The sequence below is a fragment of the Camellia sinensis genome, chromosome 3 (genome assembly GCF_055761805.1).
Source record: "Camellia sinensis isolate YWXY chromosome 3, ASM5576180v1, whole genome shotgun sequence".
Lineage (NCBI taxonomy): Eukaryota > Viridiplantae > Streptophyta > Magnoliopsida > Ericales > Theaceae > Camellia > Camellia sinensis.
In genome coordinates, this window is record NC_138963.1 from 46,391,430 (window position 1) to 46,412,778 (window position 21,349).

A 21,349-nucleotide genomic window follows, 5' to 3' on the forward strand; every position below is an offset into this window, starting at 1 on the left:
TCTTAAGACTTCAATAAAAGATTATTTTGGAAAACAAGGAATAATTCATTATGAATTAAGACCTAAGAAACTTCGGAATTCTGGACTAAATCAATGGAAAAACTAGTTAAAAGGTCATTATCAATACCATTTATCTCAAATTAGATGGTCTAGATTAATAGCAGCAAAATGGAAAAATAGAATCAATCAACGTCGTACAATTCAAAATAAACACTCTAGAGGATTCATGCTTCGTCTGTGATGGGTGGCTGTAGGCAAAAATCTCAGTACAGAATTTTCAAATGTCTATCAAAATTAATGAATTTACTTGAACCAGACTCTCTTGTGATGTATTTGCCCTAGAGTTCTTTCTTTTCAAACATGTACATTTCTCTAGTCCCTCAAAATTATGTTTATTTTTGTCGTGGGTGGGAAGCAAAAGTATCAGTTCAGAATTTCCAGACATTTACATGTCATTCAACCGAAAATGAATTCAATCTTTCTCTTGTGACATCATCTCCCTCTAAAAAAAAGACAGTACACCCGCAAATATCCTACTATCAATTAAAATAAACAAACAAAATAAAAGCACACCTGCTAGTGCCCTGCTATCAATTAAAATAAACAAATAAATAAAAAAGACAGCACAAATAAATTCAATAGCACACCCACCAATGCCCTGCTATCAATTAAAATAAACAAATAAATAAAAAAGACAGCACAAATAAATAAAATAGCACACCCGCCAGTGCCCTGCTATCAATTAAAATAAACAAATAAATAAAAAAAGATAGCACAAATAAATAAAATAGCACACCTGCCAGTGCCCTGCTATCAATTAAAATAAACAAATAAATAAAAAAAGACAGCACAAATAAATTACGTAGCACACCCGCCAGTGCCCTACTATCAATTAAAAGAAACAAATAAATAAAAAAAGACAGCACAAATAAATAAAATAGCACACCCGCCAGTGCCCTGCTATCAATTAAAATAAACAAATAAATAAAAAAAGACAGCACAAATAAATAACGTAGCACACCCGCCAGTGCCCTACTATCAATTAAAAGAAACAAATAAATAAAAAAAGACATCACAAATAAATAAAATAACACATCCGCCAGTGCCCTGCTATCAATTAAAATAAACAAATAAATAAAAAAAGACAGCACAAATAAATAAAATAGCATACCCGCCAGTGCCCTGCTATCAATTAAAAGAAACAAATAAATAAAAAAAGACAGCACAAATAAATAAAATAGCACACCCGCCAGTGCCCTGCTATCAATTAAAATAAACAAATAAATGAAAAAGACAGCACAAATAAATTCAACAGCACATCCACCAATGCCCTGCTATCAATTAAAATAAACAAATAAATAAAAAAGATAGCACAAATAAATAAAATAGCACACCCGCCAGTGCCCTGCTATCAATTAAAATAAACAAATAAATAAAAAAAGACAACACAAATAAATAAAATATCACACCCGCCAGTGCCCTGCTATCAATTAAAATAAACAAATAAATAAAAGAAGACAGCACAAATAAATAACGTAGCAAACCCGCCAGTGCCCTGCTATCAATTAAAAGAAACAAATAAATAAAAAAAGACAGCACAAATAAATAAAATAGCACACCCGCCAGTGCCCTGCTATCAATTAAAATAAACAAATAAATAAAAAAAGACAGCACAAATAAATAACGTAGCACACCCGCCAGTGCCCTGCTATCAATTAAAATAAACAAATAAATAAAAAAAGATAGCACAAATAAATAAAATAGCACACCCGCTAGTGCCCTGCTATCAATTAAAATAAACAAATAAATAAAAAAAGACAGCACAAATAAATAAAATAGCACACTCGCCAGTGCCCTGCTATCAATTAAAAGAAACAAATAAATAAAAAAAAGACAGCACAAATAAATAAAATAGCACACCCGCCAGTGCCCTGCTATCAATTAAAATAAACAAACAAATAAAAAAAGACAGCACAAATAAATAAAATAGCACACCCGCCAGTGCCCTGCTATTAATTAAAAGCAAATAAATTAAAAAACACACCTGCTAATGCAACCGCTAGAGACGAAGGGATGGAGGAGGTATAGATAAGGAAACCAGAATAAGCAGAAGCTGGATTAGCAGAACCAGACAAGGCCAACAGTTGAGGCCGCACCAAAACTAAGGCAAACAAAACACCTCAAGTAGCAGCAACACCAGAATGGCAGTTCAAAACAACAGAGCCTACGTGAAATCAGAACCCAGAATAGTTCACCATACAGTAAACCAGTACAGCAAGGAGACTGGCAGTTCACCATATAGGAAAAGTATCATACTTGATGTTAAAACTAGAGTCGGCATTGGATTACCTATACAGGTGATCTTCAACTTATTTCTCATATCAATAAAACTTTTCCTAGTAGCAAAACTATTAAAAACTACTCTCAAATTTATTTTATTTTCACATTTTATTTATTTATTTATATTATTTATTTATTTTTTGTGTGTATAGTACTTCTAATACTTATTTTATAGATAATCAATGTGTTCTCTTTCACTCTCTTTGAAGAATAATAGGTGACTAAAAAATTGGATAACATGAGATAAAGTAAAGAATGTTCGGTTATTGGAATTTTACCATAAGATGCCACTTTAATATTTTTTCGTATATATTTTCATCTAGGTTTATTGGAATGTTAGTCTAGTTTCCAACATTTTGGAAGTCATCTTCATGATAAATCACGCAAATTTGTGCAAATATTCATATATTTATCATGCCATCATAAAAAGAATTATATAAAATTTTGAAAAATTACTATGCACTTGATTTTTGATACTACAATTCCCCCTATGATTCTGCCACAGAAAAACATGGACTTTACACTCAAAGTTGTAGGTGGGGAATTATCAGCAATTCTCAAAATTTCTGATGCTATTGAGGTTTCAGAAATTTTATATTTTTATTTATTTATTATTTGTTTCACACTAAAATTGGAGTTAAACAAGCAAGTAAACTTGTGTACAACACTATTGCATATGACATATAAAGAATAAAAACAAAATGTACAAGGACAATAAAAACAATGTAGATTTGATATTGAAATGAAATTTGTGTAGGACCTACTAAAAAAGCATAAAGTGGTTGGCCATTGGCTCAAAAATGGTTTGAGTTATATATAATACAATACTAAAAATTATATATATATTTTACGAATGTATGTTGGTTGTACCCGTATCCTAATTTTTAGGTCTTTTCTCTATTTTTCATTTCTTAGTTTAGAAGAAAATCTATTTCACTAACACAAACAATTCATGAAGAAAAAATTGTTAAAAGAATGACAAAACTTCACAAGCGAAATCCATTTGCAAAAGCATGAGCTCTGAAATACAAAACCAACCTAGGCAGAGAAAATCAAATAAAAACAAAACAAAACCACAGAACCCAGAATTGCACGCTTAAGACAAAACTGACGTGAGACTCTTACGGTAGATACCCAGATACAGATGTTCCACATAATCCAGTAATCCTATTTGCACTTCTCAGCACTCGGAGCCATGAAAATTAAAAAACTGAAATGAAAAAAGAAAAAAAAAATGCAAATTCCAACTATATTACTGGTAGATAATAAGAAATAGGAGCCAATGATGATTGCATAATCAACCTACACACCAACACACAGATAACACATTAAACCCCATCACAAATCAACAATTAAGTAAATTGGAGTGCCTATAAGACCAATTCAACTTGCATGTTCAATAATCTAAAAAAATGCATGGGTTGTAAGATCAACTTTGCATAAAAAATGCTCTGGTTGGAGCAGAAAAGAGATATGAAAACTAGACTAGGACTTTTGTATAGATGCTGACAATCAATGTCCCCAAATGGTGGATGTAAGCCACCAAGTCCCCCAACTTCTCTGATTTTCTGGCTTTGATTTCATTTCCCAAACCAAGTTGGTGATAAATTTTGAAATTTGAAGATTTAGAAGGAAAAGAAAACTAAATCAAAATGTTATTTTTAAATGGTGAGTTTCACCTTTTTTGTGTCACATCCTAAAAGGATGCTTGTGATTAGAACATTGCATTGCAGAGAAAATTAAGGAGAAAACCAAAAAGAATGAGATTGCTAAAGGTAATACATCAACCAAAAAAAAAAAAAGAAGGAAAAAAACAGAAAAGAAAAGAGAAAAAAGAGTCCAGTCATATATTGAGATATGACAATGATCTCAAAACCATTTTCCAAGACCTCCTAAGAAGCTTCATGGTGCTACACCAAAATGGCCAGCCACCCATATTGATTGTTAGCATTGATATCTTAACATAGTCGAAAATGCATACTTTCCAACATTAATGAGTATAGGCACAATAGTCATGATGTTGTGCACAATCATTCAACATACCCTATACCAATCAACCTAACATGGCATTATATTTTGCCTGCATACATCAATGGCATATAACAGTTCTTGTAGGACAAATATCAGATAAATGAAAATCGAAAAAATAATTACCTACTAATAGAGTATAGATATGTATTCGGTGCAAATGAAAATTAAATTTTGAAATTTGCAATTACTTTATCTATTTCTTATTTATCTGATAGTCTCTCATTCTTGTAAGAGACATGAAGGATCTAGACCCTAAAATGAGGTTGCCTTTTCATGAAAAGCATTGGATTCCATTTTAAAGACCAAATCAGAGTCATCAATCCCCCTTTTCTATCTTTGCCTGTTCCTATCAAATGCCTGACAAAACCTGTCCTATAGAATTCACCATCCTAGAAAAGACTTTTGTTTATCTGAAATTTTGTTAGAAATTAACCTAAATTGATATTACTATTGAAAAAGGTACCCTACATTACTTGCCATTCAATGGAAAGAAAATATGTATTGAACATTTTTTACATCTCAAAAAGAAGATAATCACACATGACAGTGCCAGATTAATGACATAGGTGAGCTCACAAATTGCCCAACATATTTATTACTTCAATTCTTGTATAGTTCTCTACAATTCCCTCAAAAACCAAAACAAATAGATAATTCTAACCAATCTCAAAAGAGAACATGCTAAAAATTTAAAGAAGGTCGAGATTATGAACACTACACCAAAGGTCCAACAAATTTATGGCCTGGATTATGGAGGCCTAACCATTTAGATGAACTATCTTAAATGGGTTTGGTTCTTAGTCAAATCAGGGTTGAGAAGGCAGAATTTAAACAATCAATCCAACAGAAAAGAGTCATAGACAACTCAAAATGCAAGGTGAGGGGGTAAGAAAGAAAAGAAAGGAAAAGTAGCCCTAAACTAAAAGGTATATATCTCATGGACCTATTTTAGTAATCTCTCAACTGATTATAGCACAAAGACTTCTTTTGTTTAACAAATTATTTGAATTAATAGTAATCTATGTTCCTAGTATGGTGCCTCAAATCATGATTCTTCAAAGTTGGGTTGCAGAACAAAAGTCCAATAAGCAAATAGGGTATGTTGAATGGGTTTATATAGTAACATCAAAATATCCATTCATTTCTCAGTTTATACAATTCCCAGAAAATTGCTAAAGGTAATATATCCAAACCACTTTAATTTTGTTTCTCATAGGAAAATCAAGCCACCACAAGAGTAATTGTTAGAAAAATAAACAGATTTCAATAAGCAAATAAAAAATTAGTCTCATATCAGTTACATGGTTACAAAATTCAATTACCAACACATTAGATTTCACACAAGCCAAATTTCAAGTGTATATATATATATATATATATATGGAATCAACACAAGATAATGCATTAAAATACAAGACATCTAACAACAGAAAGGGAATTTCTATTACTTAGCAAATGAGCAATTCTGGCATGAATTTAGACCATGTCTAGCAGGGACATCATTATCATTTATCATTCATTACAAGAACCAAGGATGTGAAATGCAAAACAAGGGCATCATTGTCATTTATTAGTCATTATCCTTACAATAACTTTGTGATTGGAGAAAGGGGGGGGGGGGAGGAGATTAATATGATTTTATAATTATCCAATCCTACTGCTCCTTTAAAAAAAAAAACGCGAACAAAACAATAAAGAAAAAACTAGCCATTGTGGCATTTTATCAAACACCTAGCAGACCCAAAATCAGAAGCATGAGACTTTACTCTGTGTGTGTGTAGAATCACCAACAATTCATTCACTTTAATGATTATATTGGGTAGAATATGAATATCATAATCAAAATACATAACATGTTAATCATTCTGTTTTCTATATTTTTTTTCCCAAATTAAAATCATTCAAGTTGTTCATGGAACCCTTTAAAGTACAGAAGTTTTGGAGATGTTAGAACTAACGAATGGAATGACTTTAATCTCATCTTAACAATGAATTCCATTTACAGAAACACGTCCGAAAACAGAGTGAGGGTAGAGAATGAGAAACCCAGAGACCAGAAGAGAGAGAGAGGGGTAGAGAAAGAGAAACAGAGACAACAAACTGACCTAGAACTCACGGTGGTGCTGTAGCTTGATGTCGGTGCAGGAAGAACTCACGGTGTGGAGGATGAACCGTCCTCACGGTGGAGGATGAGCTCATGTTGTTCTCTGCTACAGCTTTGTGAAAGAACTATGGATAGATTATTAGGGCACAAAGTTCTAACCAAGGAGTTGAAAACAATTTAGGCGCTAACCCAAATCAGAATTTTTTTAGTGCTTTAATTTTGGGTTTATGTAAAGACATGGAAAAATATCAAAAAAAATAAAAATAATTCATAATTCATAAATTGGATGGGTAAATCAGAATTTTTTTAGTGCTTTAATTTTAGGTTTATGTAAAGACATGGAAAAATATGAAAAAAAATAAAAATAAATCATAATTCATAAATTGGACGGGTAATGTGAAAGTATTCCTGCTAAAAAATAAATGTGTGTTTTATGAATTTTTTTAATCGTTAAAATTATAATTTGTTGTAGTGAGAGAGAGATATGAGAGGAAACTGATAAACACACACACAAAAAAAAAAAAATAGTAGAGTATTTTTTTTTTCATTACTACCCAATTTGTCAAAATTTTCCATCCAAAATTAGTGACAAAATAATTTCCTCAGTAAAAGGTCTCAAAATATTAAAAATTATTAGTAACGAAAATATATTTCTCACCAAATAATCTTAAAATATTTAAAATCAAGTTTTTTTTAAAAACAAAATGTAAAATTATTGGTGACGAAAATATATTCCTCACTAATAATTTTATAATTAGTGACAAATTTTTTCCTCACCAAAAGTCTCAAAATTTTGGCGCCACCAAAAAAATTTGGCAGAAAAGCCTTCAATGACGAAACTTAATTTTTTCTCACCTAAAAAGAAGTATTTATTGACGCAAATAAATTTCGTCACCTATTATTTTTAGTTTTTTATTATATGTGACAAAATTTTATAATTCGTCACAAATTGTTCTTATTTAGTGACGAAATTTATTTTCTTCACTACTTTTCATCACCATCGGTTACTTTTGTTATAGTGAAAACAGTGTAACTAAGCATATGAGTAATGAATTTTTGAATACTACAACTGTTAGAATACTCACTGGATTCAAGAATCCCCTCACAGAAGTTGCATGGGCATGTTGTAACTGCCTATTAGGAATTAAAAATGTAGGTGTAAAGTTGAGGAGGCCGACGCTGCTGCTGCTCCGACGCTGCTCCTCCGCCGCTCGACGTCGATCGATCGAGAGAGAGAGAGAGGGGTAAGAAGAGATTAGGGATTTTTGGGTTTGAGATTGGGGATTTTTTTGTTTTTTTTTTGGGGGGGTGGGGGTGATGGGAAAAAAAAAGGGAGGAACGGGAATGGAAAAAAAAAGGGGCCGGGAATAAAAAATAAAAATATATATATATTTTTTTAGTCACAAATGAAATTTAAATAATAAAATAACGTCGTTTAATTTTTATTTTTTTTTGCGGCAGGGGTTGTCGTCATCAAAAAAATTTATTTTTTGTTAAAAAATATATTTTTTTGTAGTTAATGAATTTTTTTAAAAATATATTATTATTATTTATTTGGTAAAAGTAGGGGTAATATTTTAATGAAAAATATTTTTCACTAAAATAAAAGTTAATTTTTTGTAGTCAATGAAAAATATTTTTCTGCGGCCTTTTTTTTTTTTTTTGTTACTAAAAATCATGAACTAATTTTTTGTGGTAGAGGAAAGGGAGCGGCAATAGTGGTGAAGATGGTGGATAAGAAATGATGGTGATGGTGATGGTGATGGTGGAAGAGATTAGTAGTGAAGTTGTGGTAGTGGTAGTGTAAATGGAGTGACAGGGGTGAAGAAGAGGTAATGGTAGTAGTAGTGGCAGTAGTGGTAGTGGTGGTAATGAAGTGGTGGCGATGGCAGTAGTAATGGTAGTTGTAGAGGTGAAGTGGCGACAGTGGAAGTAGTGGTGGTGGTGGTGGAATAGCGTTTGTAGTAGTGGTGAAGGTGGTAGAGGAGATGGGTAGTGAGAGAGATAAATGAGTGAAAGACAGATAGAGGAGAGAGAGGAGAGAGAGAGAGAGAGAGAGAGAGAGAAAGAACGCAAACATAGTGGGAGAGAGAGAGAGAACAACGCAAACAGAGAAAACGAGAGTGAGAGACTGAACAACACAAACACAGTGGGAGAGAAAGAGAGAGAGAGAGAAAGAAAAAGAGATAGAGAGTGAGAGACAAAAAACAGACATAGAGAGAAGAGAGATGAACGAGAGAGATAGAGAGAGATAGAGAGAAGAGAGATGAGCGAGAGAGACATAAAGAGAAGAGAGATGAACGAGAGAGACAGAGAGAAAGATAGAGGGAAGAGAGATGAGCAAGAGAGATAAAAAGAAGAGAGATGAGCGAAAGAGACAGAGAGAGAAAAGAGATGAGAGAAGAGATAGATGACTAAGAGACACACAGAGAGACAGATAGACAGACAGACAGACAGATAAAAGTGATGAGTGAGAGAGAGAAAGAGAAGAGAGAAAGGAAGGAAGATAAAAAAATAAATGAAAAGATATAGACAGAGAGAAAGAGAGAGAGAGAGAAAAAGAGCGAAAAGAGATAAACGAGAGAGAGAGAGAGAGACAGAGAGAGATGAGCGAGAGAGCGAGAGAGATAAAGAGAAGAGAGACAGAGAGAGAAGAGAGATGAGAGAGATAAAGAGAAGAAAGATGGACGAGAGACACAGAGAGCAAGAGAGACAGACAGACAGACAGAGAAAAGTGATGAATGATGAGTGAGAGAGAGAAAGAGAAGAGAGACAGACAGACAGAGAAGAGTGATGAATGATGAGTGAGAGAGAGAAAGAGAAGAGAGACAGAGACATAGTGTAATAACCCACATTCATGTCTTAGTCATGCTCATGTGCATTTGCATGATTTCGTCTTGTTAAGCTTGCATTTGTGTGGTTGCGACTTGTTTTGCTTAAGTAAGTAAGGTCCATGCCTTGTTTTGTGGCTACGTGAAGTGTCTAAGTGTTGCTCACATGCTTTGCTCCTTCCTTGATGTGAAGCCTAAGTTATGTTAGCCGATGTTATGCCAAGCCTAGGTTATGTTATGCCTAGATCATTCCAAGCCGAGGTCATCCTCAGTCTAGAAGTATCTTGGAACCCCTTTGTTTGACCTCCACCTTTGCTTTGACATATTGGCCGAGATGTCATTATCTAGGCCGAGGTGTGAATCACCAAGGCCGAGATGTGTATTATCTAGGCCGAGATGTCATTATCTAGGCCGAGGTGTGAATCACCAAGGCCGAGATGTGTATTATCTAGGCCGAGATGTTACCTTTGCACCTGAGCGATCTTGTCCTGGAGTGGTATGACCTAGACCGAAGTGTGGCACATCTAGGGCAAGGTGTGGCACAGCTTAGTCAAGTGTTGTCCTTCCTAGCCGAGGTCATTGTCACCTTAGTTTCCGAAGCTTTGTCCTTAGCCGATGTTATCACTTGCCGGAGTGCCATACCGAGTGGCTTGTTAGATACGCTTTGTCATTGCCTTGTCTTGTCAATCTATCACCTTTTCGAAGAGAACCAACCAGCCGTTGCCACGTGTCCGAGCTGAGTGTTAAGTCAGCCGGCAGAGAGAGAAACCCATCATTTGTTGTATATTGTTTTGAAGAGTAGAGAGAGAAGCTCTAGAAGAGGGAGAGGAGTTCTTGAGAGGAGATAGATCTCCAAGCCTGATTCCTAGAGATCGAACCGTTAGATCCGTGTTCTAAGGTTAGATTCTTGATCTGCTCATGTTGTTCTTTATGTTTATGTTATCGCATTGCATGATTGAATATGATTTGTAAGCCATGCATTGCTTTGAAGTTCGGTTTTAGAAAGAGAAAATGGCATTCATGTGTTCTTCAAGAAAAGTCATGTTTTGATCCGAAAGCTTTTGCCTAGACTCATGTTTCTGTGTTTGTTTTCACATGATTTTCAAGTATGGGTACCCAGGTCCATGTTTTCGAACTCATAGCATGAAATCCCAGATTTTGTAAATAAAGAAGTTATGATTTTGGCATTCATGATCTTCATGTTCTTGTCTTTCTTGTTCTTCACGGGTGGAAGCCCAGATCTCCAGACCTCACTTCTCAAAGTGTAGTCGCCGAGATCACTCTCACCTAGACCTCACACTTAGGCCAAGCATCGTATCTCACCTTGGCCTACCTTTGCATGATCACTTACACCTTTAGTTGTCTTGTGTACACCTCGGCGTGCAGCCGCATGCCGAAGCCTAGGTAGCCACACCTCGGCCAGAAGGTGTGGGACCTCGGCAAAGACCTGGTTGGTACCCAGCATGTCTTCCTGACATGTAAAACAGTGTTTTGACTTCCAGCATGTTTTTCCGAGATCATTTGCATGCATGTTAGACTTGTTTTGAGAAGTATGTTCAGTATGCTTTGCAATGTGTTGTAGGACTTGGACCCTTGCCTTGACCCCGACGTCCCAAGAATTAATGTGAGTGGTATTTTTAATAAAGTTATGTTCTTAAGGTTTTGATAAAGCTTTGCCTCGTTTTGATAAAAGTATTTGTTAAGCATGAATGATATCCCTATTTTATGTATCAAGTATAAGCTTCGTTTTGAATGGCAATGTATCAAGTAAGCTTTGTTTTGATGACCTTCTCGGATAGTCCTTTGTGCTGGAGGACTCTAAACTTTCGCAGTACTAAGTATAAGAGGATACGGTCCTTTCTTGGAAAGACTACTGTGTTAAAGCGGGCTACGGGCCTAAGTAACACTAGTCTCATCGTGTTAAAGCGGGCTACGGGCCTAAGTAACACTAGTCTCGTCGTGTTAAAGCGGGCTACGGGCCTAAGTAACACAAGTCTCGTTGTGTTAAAGCGGGCTACGGGCCTAAGTAACACTAGTCTCGTCGTGTTAAAGCTGGCTACGGGCCTAAGTAACACTAGTCTCGTCGTGTTAAAGCGGGCTATGGGCCTAAGTAACACTAGTCCCGTCGTGTTAAAGCGGGCTACGGGCCTAAGTAACACAAGTCTTGTAAGTAAGTAAGTTTTGAAGGACCAAGGTTATGCCGAGGTTATGTTATAAGATTTGACGTATGTATGTAAGTTTTGTAAGATCAAGTTTGATGAACAAGATTTATCTCATGTTTTGTACAAGCTATGATAGGTATGGTTTTGACAAGGATATATTATGTATTGTTTTGAAAGACCTCGGGAATCATTCATTTAACCCCTTTATTACTTATACCATTCACTGAGTATCCAAGCTCACCCTCCCTATGTATATATGTAGGTAACAAGCAAGAGGTCGGCTACGCCGAGATGTGTGTTTTGTGTGCATGTTATGTCGGCTGTAATGATGTCGGCAATCCTGAAGATTGTGTTCCATGATTTGTAGCTCAAGTGTTTTGAACTTGTCGGCTTGAGGAGCCTTTTATCAAGATGTAACATGTATTTTGTACTTTATCTTATTCGTTTTCAAATTGTAAAGCTATGTAAAGATGTATGCCATTTCATTTGACTTATGCACTGCTCTTATGGACCACTTGTATTTTAGATTATTGCTTCCGCACTTGTGACCCCCTTATATCTATACTCTGATTTTTGTGTGAAATTTGGAAGTTGGCCTTCGGTAATCACGGATTACTGGCCATCACAGCACCAAACTACTAGGGGCGGTTTGGGGGCGTGACACATAGAGAGAAAGAAAGAGACAGACAGACAAAGAAGAGTGATGAGTGAGAGAAAGAGAGATAAGAGAGACAGAGACACATAGAGAAAGAGAGAGACATATAGACAGACAGAGAAGAGTTATGAGTGAGAGAGAGAAAGAGAAGAGAGACAGAGACAGAGAGATAGAAAGATGAAAAAATGGGTGAAAGGAGAAATGTTCAAAAGAGTAAGATGACGTCGTTTTTATTTTTTTTATTTTTTTTTTGGTAATAGAAAAATACCATTGCATTTATTTAAACCATTTTATGACTATATATATATGAAGCCGTCTCAAAGCCACAATATATATATTTTTTAAACTTTTTTTTTTTTGCAACGGTACGTATTACGATCGCAAAAAAATTTTTCTTTTTTTTTTTTTCGACTGCAGCTGGTACCATCGCAAATACTCTTTTTTTTTTTGCGACAACAATTTCTATCATCGCAAATACTCTATTTTTTTGCGATGCCAAGTTGTGTCGTCTGAAAAAGTCACATTTTTTGGCGACGGCAAGTTGTGTCGTCTCAAAAAGTCACATTTTTTTGAGACGGTAAGTTCTGACGTCTCCAAAAGTCGCATTTTTTGTGACGACAAGTTGTGCCGTCTCAAAAAGTCACATTTTTTAGTGACGGCAAGTTGTACTGTCTCAAAAAGTCACATTTTTTGAGATGGCAAGTTGTGCCGTCTCTAAAAGTCATATTTTTTGCGACAGCAAGTTGTGCCGTCGCAAAAAGTCATTTTTTGCGACGGCAAATGTGACGTCGCAAAAAGTTCTGCCTCATAAGCTAACTTTTCTTGTAGTGTGGTGTGGTTATGAGATATGTGATTAGTGGTTATGAGTAAAGTGGTGTGGTTATGAGCCAAAGAATGTTGGTTATGAGATATGTGATTTGTGGTTATAAGTAAAGTGGTATGGTTATGAGCCAAAGAGTATTGATTATGAGATATATGACTAATGGTTATGAGATATGTGATGTTAATTATGATCAAAGTGGTGTGACTATGAGCCAAAGGGTGTTATGAGATATGTGATTAGTGGTTATGATATATGTGATGTTAGTTATGAGCCAAAGAGTGTTGGTTATGAGATATGTGGGTAATTGTTATGAGATATATGATTGTTGTTTATGAGTTATGTGATTTTGGTTATGAGCAAAGTGGTGTAGTTATGAGTCAAAAGAGTGTTTGGTTATGAGATATGTGATTATTAGTTATAAGATATGTGATATTGGTTATGATCAAAGTGATGCGGTTATGAGTGAAAGGGTGTTGATTATGAGATATGTAATGTTGGTTATGAGTCAAAGGGGGGATTGGTTATAAGATGTGGTTATGAGTTATATGGGTAGTAGTTATGAGATATGTGATTAATGTTATGAGATATGTGATATTGGTTATGATCAAAGTGGTGTGATTATGAGCTAAAGGATATTGGTTATGAGATGTAGTTATGAGATATGTGATTGTAGTTATGAAATATATGATATTGGTTATCAACAAAATGGTTCTGGTTATGAGATGTGATTATGAGATATGTGATGTTAATTATGATCAAAGTGGTGTGACTATGAGCCAAAGGGTGTTATGGGATATGTGATTAGTGGTTATGATATATGTGATGTTAGTTATGAGCCAAAGAGTGTTGGTTATGAGATATGTGGGTAATGGTTATGAGATATATGATTGTTGTTTATGAGATATGTGATTTTGGATATGAGCAAAGTGGTGTAGTTATGAGTCAAAAGAGTGTTTGGTTATGAGATATGTGATTATTAGTTATAAGATATGTGATATTGGTTATGATCAAAGTGATGTGGTTATGAGTGAAAGGGTGTTGATTATGAGATATGTAATGTTGGTTATGAGTCAAAGGGGGGATTGGTTATAAGATGTGGTTATGAGTTATATGGGTAGTAGTTATGAGATATGTGATTAATGTTATGAGATATGTGATATTGGTTATGATCAAAGTGGTGTGATTATGAGCTAAAGGATATTGGTTATGAGATGTAGTTATGAGATATGTGATTGTAGTTATGAAATATATGATATTGGTTATCAACAAAATGGTTCTGGTTATGAGATGTGGTTATGAGATATGTGATGTTAATTATGATCAAAGTGGTGTGACTATGAGCCAAAGGGTGTTATGAGATATGTGATTAGTGGTTATGATATATGTGATGTTAGTTATGAGCCAAAGAGTGTTGGTTATGAGATATGTGGGTAATGGTTATGAGATATATGATTGTTGTTTATGAGATATGTGATTTTGGTTATGAGCAAAGTGGTGTAGTTATGAGTCAAAAGAGTGTTTGGTTATGAGATATGTGATTATTAGTTATAAGATATGTGATATTGGTTATGATCAAAGTGATGTGGTTATGAGGAAAAGGGTGTTGATTATGAGATATGTAATGTTGGTTATGAGTCAAAGGGGGGATTGGTTATAAGATGTGGTTATGAGTTATATGGGTAGTAGTTATGAGATATGTGATTAATGTTATGAGATATGTGATATTGGTTATGATCAAAGTGGTGTGATTATGAGCTAAAGGATATTGGTTATGAGATGTAGTTATGAGATATGTGATTGTAGTTATGAAATATATGATATTGGTTATCAACAAAATGGTTCTGGTTATGAGATGTGGTTATGAGATATGTGATGTTAATTATGATCAAAGTGGTGTGACTATGAGCCAAAGGGTGTTATGAGATATGTGATTAGTGGTTATGATATATGTGATGTTAGTTATGAGCCAAAGAGTGTTGGTTATGAGATATGTGGGTAATGGTTATGAGATATATGATTGTTGTTTATGAGATATGTGATTTTGGTTATGAGCAATGTGGTGTAGTTATGAGTCAAAATAGTATTTGGTTATGAGATATGTGATTATTAGTTATAAGATATGTGATATTGGTTATGATCAAAGTGATGTGGTTATGAGCAAAAGGGTGTTGATTATGAGATATGTAATGTTGGTTATGAGTCAAAGGGGGGATTGGTTATAAGATGTGGTTATGAGTTATATGTGTAGTAGTTATGAGATATGTGATTAATGTTATGAGATATGTGATATTGGTTATGATCAAAGTGGTGTGATTATGAGCTAAAGGATATTGGTTATGAGATGTAGTTATGAGATATGTGATTGTAGTTATGAAATATATGATATTGGTTATCAACAAAATGGTGCTGGTTATGAGATGTGGTTATGAGATATGTGATGAGAGCTCATAACTAAGTTATGATTAATTTGATTCTAGTTATGAACAAATATGATTTTGGCTCATAACTATAAAAAGTGACCTGCTTACCAGGTCACTTTTAATGATGTGGCTCAATCTGAACCATTGATTTTCTATGTACCATACATTTTTTAAACAAAATGTACTATAGACTTTCCCATGTTTGAGTTCTTTCAAGGCAGCGTCCACACGATTTGCTAGTCCTGGAAAGATAAATCTTCCTTCGGCAAGAACTACAAGAACAGATTGTAATTTCTGAAATAAAATTGAAATGGGCACATCATCGGCCATGCTCTCTCTCTCTCTCTCTCTCTCTCTCTCTTCTTGCTTGCTTAGTTTCTTACGGATTCACAGCTAGGCAACTGTGAATCATTGGACGAGGACTTCTTTATTCTTTTTTTTTTTATTTTTTTTATTTTATGCTTTATGCTTTATTTTTTTCTAATTATTTATAATTTTTTTAGGGACATGGTGTTCCATGATTTATTTATTTATTTATTTTACATGATATGATAAAAAATTAAAATTTGATATATAACTTACAAAGTCACTAGGAAAAAATTTTTGAACTTAAATTGTAATCTCAATATTTTTTCCAATTACTGACCGGTGAATGTATAAATCACATCGTCAAAAACTATACTATGTAGAGCATTGTACTGTTAGTTATCAACAAAAATATCTTTAATTATGAATTTAGTGGTCTCTAGTTATAACGGAAAATTGCCACCCAATGGTATTCCCACAAAATTATTATAAGTTGATGGAAAATTTTAAGAATTTACTTATTAATATTTATAAATTTTTTTATTGATCTGTAATTATTTTTTAAATATACACTGAGATTTTGTTTGGGAACAGATTATTTTAGTAATTTTTTGACTTTTTACAAAAAGATGTACAGAAAAATAAAAAAAGTGATGTGACAACTTATAACGACCTTTTAGCTAAAATACGTTCCCAAACGAGACTTGAATTTAAATTTTCCCTAGTTATAACGTGTTGGTTGTAACTTAATTATTACCCATAGTGTTCGTTGTGGCTTAATTATAATATATTGAGATTATTATTTTAATTATGATTGGAAAATCATATTTGTGTCTCAAATCGGGTGTGGTTATGATTATTGTTCCTTTGAATGATTGAAAGCAGTTTAATTATAACGTGAAGTAATATCAATATCATAAAATGTCATAACTGACCTTTGATATACGGATTTGTATTGTAGAATCTCCCATATATTACAAATCGAGAAAATTACCAATTACCTAGAAAACTAAATCAATAGATCACATTCATTTTGGATGTGAGCCATATTATATTAAATTTTTTTTTACACAATATATTTTACTTTTTGGATGATTTTTAGACTACAAATTCTTGGTATATAGCATTTTTCAATTTTTATACTTAAAATTTATAACAGTTCCGGTTTAGACCCAACCTATTTCTTACTTTTGAATATGAGAATCCAAATTCTTAACTGTTGTTCATCTCATTTTCATCTTGTTATTAGTTGAGTTTGGTTGTTTGGGAGTTGTGATTGCGTTTGAAACAGGTTAAGAAATTAGTTTTTCAAAGAGTTTTTGCCCAGATTTTTGCCTGTTTGGTCGAGCGGTCTTTCTTGCACTCGAACGGTCTTTTATAGTTTGCAAAACTATTGGAATTGTGATATCTTCGCTCGAGTGGTATTTCTTACACTCGAACAGTTTTTTGCAGGTTTGAACTTCTGGGAAGGGGTCATTGTGTGCTCAAGAGGTGTCACTTATTGTGTCTTGTGCTCTGTCACGACTCAAAACCGCCCCTATGGATCAGGATCATAACCGGCCAGTAATCACTTGATTACTTACAGCCTCAAACAATAATACAGAATAAATACAATAATGGGGTCATAAGCGGAAGCATATCACATACAAAGAAGTCCATTGAATTGTGCCAACATGATCAAAAAATATATAAATTGCTTAAATTATAGTGCACCACACATATTTACATGTCCATGCAAAACTTTATGTATCAAAGAAGTTCCTTGTACATATAGTTTTCATAAGCCAAGACCATCATAGCAAAACTAACACAAAAATCATATCAAAAGTGAGTCAAAAGACGGAGGCCCCATCTTGGAGACTTGACCAATCGGTTCACAAAATAACTCCTAGTGCAGACCCTACGGTTGGTCTCCATGCTGCTGGTCACCTACATATACATACATATATACGGAGTGAGCAAAACTCAATGAGTAATAATAAAGTAAAGAGATTTGAATGAATAAGCATAAGCTTTACAAGACTGTAGTAATTGAAGCAGATCTTTCCAAGATATAGCTTTCATACAATATCCGTATTCACATTGCGGAAGGGCCTCGACCCTAACATCATACAGAATGGCCTCAAGCCCATTAAATAGAACGGCCTCAGGCCCATTACAATATTAGAATGGCCTCAGGCCAATTACATTATCAGCTGATCAGAACGACCTTAGGTCCAAGTAAATCAAATTGTAGACACCCCATTTTTGACCGTCCTCAAGACTTGGACGTCACCGTTTGAACACACGGTGATCTTCCATGTTTGTGTTCGTTTGGAGTTCCCGGAGGTCTTGGCTCGCGCGCCTTGCCTCAGGATCCCCGAACTCGACCGTTTAGTGTCTGGTTTTGCACCAAACACTTGTGTCTTGCCTTTGAGAGGCAGGGTGGGGCTTGTAGACCATCCCCACCCACCACCGGCAGTGGCTAGAGGCCACCGGCAATTTTTATTGCCGGCCGGCACCTTTTGTTGCCGGTCAGCACTATTTTGTACCGGTCGGCACTCTTTTTGGCCAAGATGGCATTTTTGGCCGGCCGATTGCTGTTCATCTGCTTTTGCAGATATTTTTAGACAGCTGTCTTGCTTTTGCATCCCTCCACGTGTATGGAGGGATCTCCCTCTTGAAAAGCTTGTCTTGTAAGCTTTACAAGACATATAGAGAGAGGCTTGTCTCTTGGCTAGAGAGGTTAGAGACTTGAGAGATTTTGAGAGCAAAAAACAGCCATTGTTGAGCTCTTGTTCTAGGGTTTGAGTTAGATACATTTTCTATCTCTCTTTCCCTCTCATTTGTGCACTAGGTGTTTTGTGTCTTACTATTGCACACAAACACCTAGTGTTTCACCTTCCTTTGGCTCTTGAGGTTCTAGAGGACTGGTTTTGAAGTTTTGGTGTTGGATCCAAGCTAAAGGAGGCCATTGGAGCACCATTTGTGAAGAAGGCTTCAAGGGTGAGAATCTAGTCCCATTTTCCCCCATTTTTGCATTGATTTTCTACCTATCTTAGAGCTGTTTTTGTGCTTATTGTATAATACAAAAAAGTTCTGTTTTTAGGCCCTCTTTATTGTTGATTAAGAGTGTTTTATTGTTTGAGGGTGGTTGACCCCCCTTAGGCCTTGAAAGGCCTCATTTTGGGCCATTTTGTGCTAGCTCCGGGATTTTGGTGTTGGGGTCTCTTCACCACTGAAATCTTGAGGGATTTCAGTGATGAAGATGATGCCTTGAAGTCCCAAGAAGGAGAGGGCCACCCCCTCTCCTTGTTGTCCTTGAAAAGGGCATATTTTGGCCTCTTAAGGAAGCCTATGCTTGAGTGTGTGTTGAGCATGTTTAGGATGTTTTTCATGCTTATATATCCATAATATAACATGATTTTAAGTTGGTTTTGGTACTCCATGCATGCTTAGCATAGTTGCCTTGTAATGCCTTGTTTATGCCTTAGGTTGTTAGCCTTTGTTGGAGCATGTTTTAGGCCTAGTCTTGTGAAGATTATGTGCTTATTTTGCCATGTTTTAGGTCTGCCCATAAGTGTTTGGGTCGATTTTGGCATGCTTGATATAGCTCCTTTGTATTTGGGCTTGTTAGCCTTGAGTATGTGCATGTGTAGCATGACATCTTTGCATCGAATTGGTGATTTGGGGTCCCTCCACATGTTATTTCAGTCCCATTTCCATGCTTGTTTGATTGCCTTGCATGCCTCTTTAATGCTTTGGAAGCTTGTGTAGCAATGCTCCATGTTTTGGTGTCTATGTATGCCTTTGTATTTGAGCCACTTAGATGCCATCTAAGGGGTCCTTTGGCCTTGTTTTGACATGCTAAAAATCTGTTTTAGTAGTTTAATGCATGCCATGTTTGTTGTGATAAACATGCTTCAAAGCTTCATGACTTGCTTCAAGTACTTGGACCATGCTTGCATGCACTTGCTTGTCTTGTTTAATATGACTTGGCATCATTTTATAACATGATTTTAGAGCTCGTGTTGCATGCCAATTGTTCATGATCGCCTCTTTCAAGTGTGCTTGAATGTTGCTTGCTTTGTGCCTAAGTGTTGGGCCTTAAAATGTGTATGTGTGCATGTATGTTTAGCCTTCGTTTTTGGGCATTATGGCTACTGTTTTGGGCCTTATTAGAGCTGCCTAATCCATGTATAAGTCCATCTTTCCATCTATTTGCATTGCCATATGTATGCTTGTATGCTTGCATAAGTTTGTTGCCATGCCATGTTGCATCCTTAGCTTGTATGCCTAGGTTGCATTACATCTTGCATGCATGCCTTGTTCCTTGACTAGTGATAGGAATTGGGCCTTGTTTGTTTGATTGGTTTGCATTACATTTGAAATCAAAGTTGCATACTTGGTCTTTGGGCCATCATGCATGGAAATGCGTGATTGGTGGTCCAAAAATCGAGGCACATGCCCCTTTGAGTCATTATCATGATAAGGGACATGGTTGGTGCATACATGCCTTGAATTGTGCTGCCATGCTTTGTTTTGCCCTCTGTTGCTGTGAGTTGCAGGTTCTGCAGGCTTTCTTTGCCGACCGGCAATGTAAGGTGCCGGCCGGCAATCAATTCTCTGCCGATGGATTCAGTTTGTGCCGATGGCCACATACCACTGCCGGTGGTAATTCCACTCAGCCGATGGTACTCCCCAGTGTCTAGGGATGTAATCCTGAGGTTTTGACAGCCTCCAGGGGAGTGAAGGAAGGAAAACAGAGGCAGCCTATGCATGGCGGCGCGTTTCCCGAGGCGATTTTCCTGTTTTAATTAATTTATTTAATTTGTTAATTAAATTAATTAATTTGTAATATTAATTAGCTTGCGTAGTTAATTAATCTGTAATATTTATTTGATCCCTCCGAGTGAGGGCAAATCTGTAATAAGTATGGGTGAGTGTGTGTATGTCTTCCAACCCCCACTTCTTTCTCCCTTTTATTTACCTGCTTATGATGGTAGATTAGGGCACGTTTAAATTAGCATACCTTATGCTATGCATGCGTGCATTCATGCATTTATGCTACATGTATTAGGCTCGGTACATCACGCTAACTGCATTTGTACTTCAAATTCTAAACTGAATATGTGATAGTTGTGCATTTCTCACATGCCGTGTTTAGGATAGCCGAGCCTATTCTAGCAACACTTTGTATGCGATGCATTAGGCACTTAACATGGACTTGGATCATGCATGTTTGCTAACGAGTTCTTTGTTTTGGCACGGAGTACGATGTAAGTATTTCCGCTTTAGCATATCGCATGAGTGTGAATGTTGCCATGTCAGCATGCTTAACATGTGGCTAGATGCTTATGTGTTATAAACTGCTTGGATGCCTGTGGGTGAAGGTTGGATTGTTTGAGTTGGAAGAACTCATTGAAATCCGTGTTTTAGCCTACTTGCGAGTAGCAAATCCAAAGCATTTTCAAAACAAACGGATATGCAATGTTTATTCCCAAATTAGGCAATCTAGTCTATACTTGTTTGCTGTGCGCATAACATAGTAATTCTAGGCTAATAACCGGGATAAGAACACATAACGTTTTCAAAATCGGATATCATGGTTAGTAGAGGCCGGTCTTCGAACTGGGCGAAAGGGGGTGCTCATAGCTGACCTTCCCCGATCGTACCCAAGCTCCCGAGCCGAGACAAC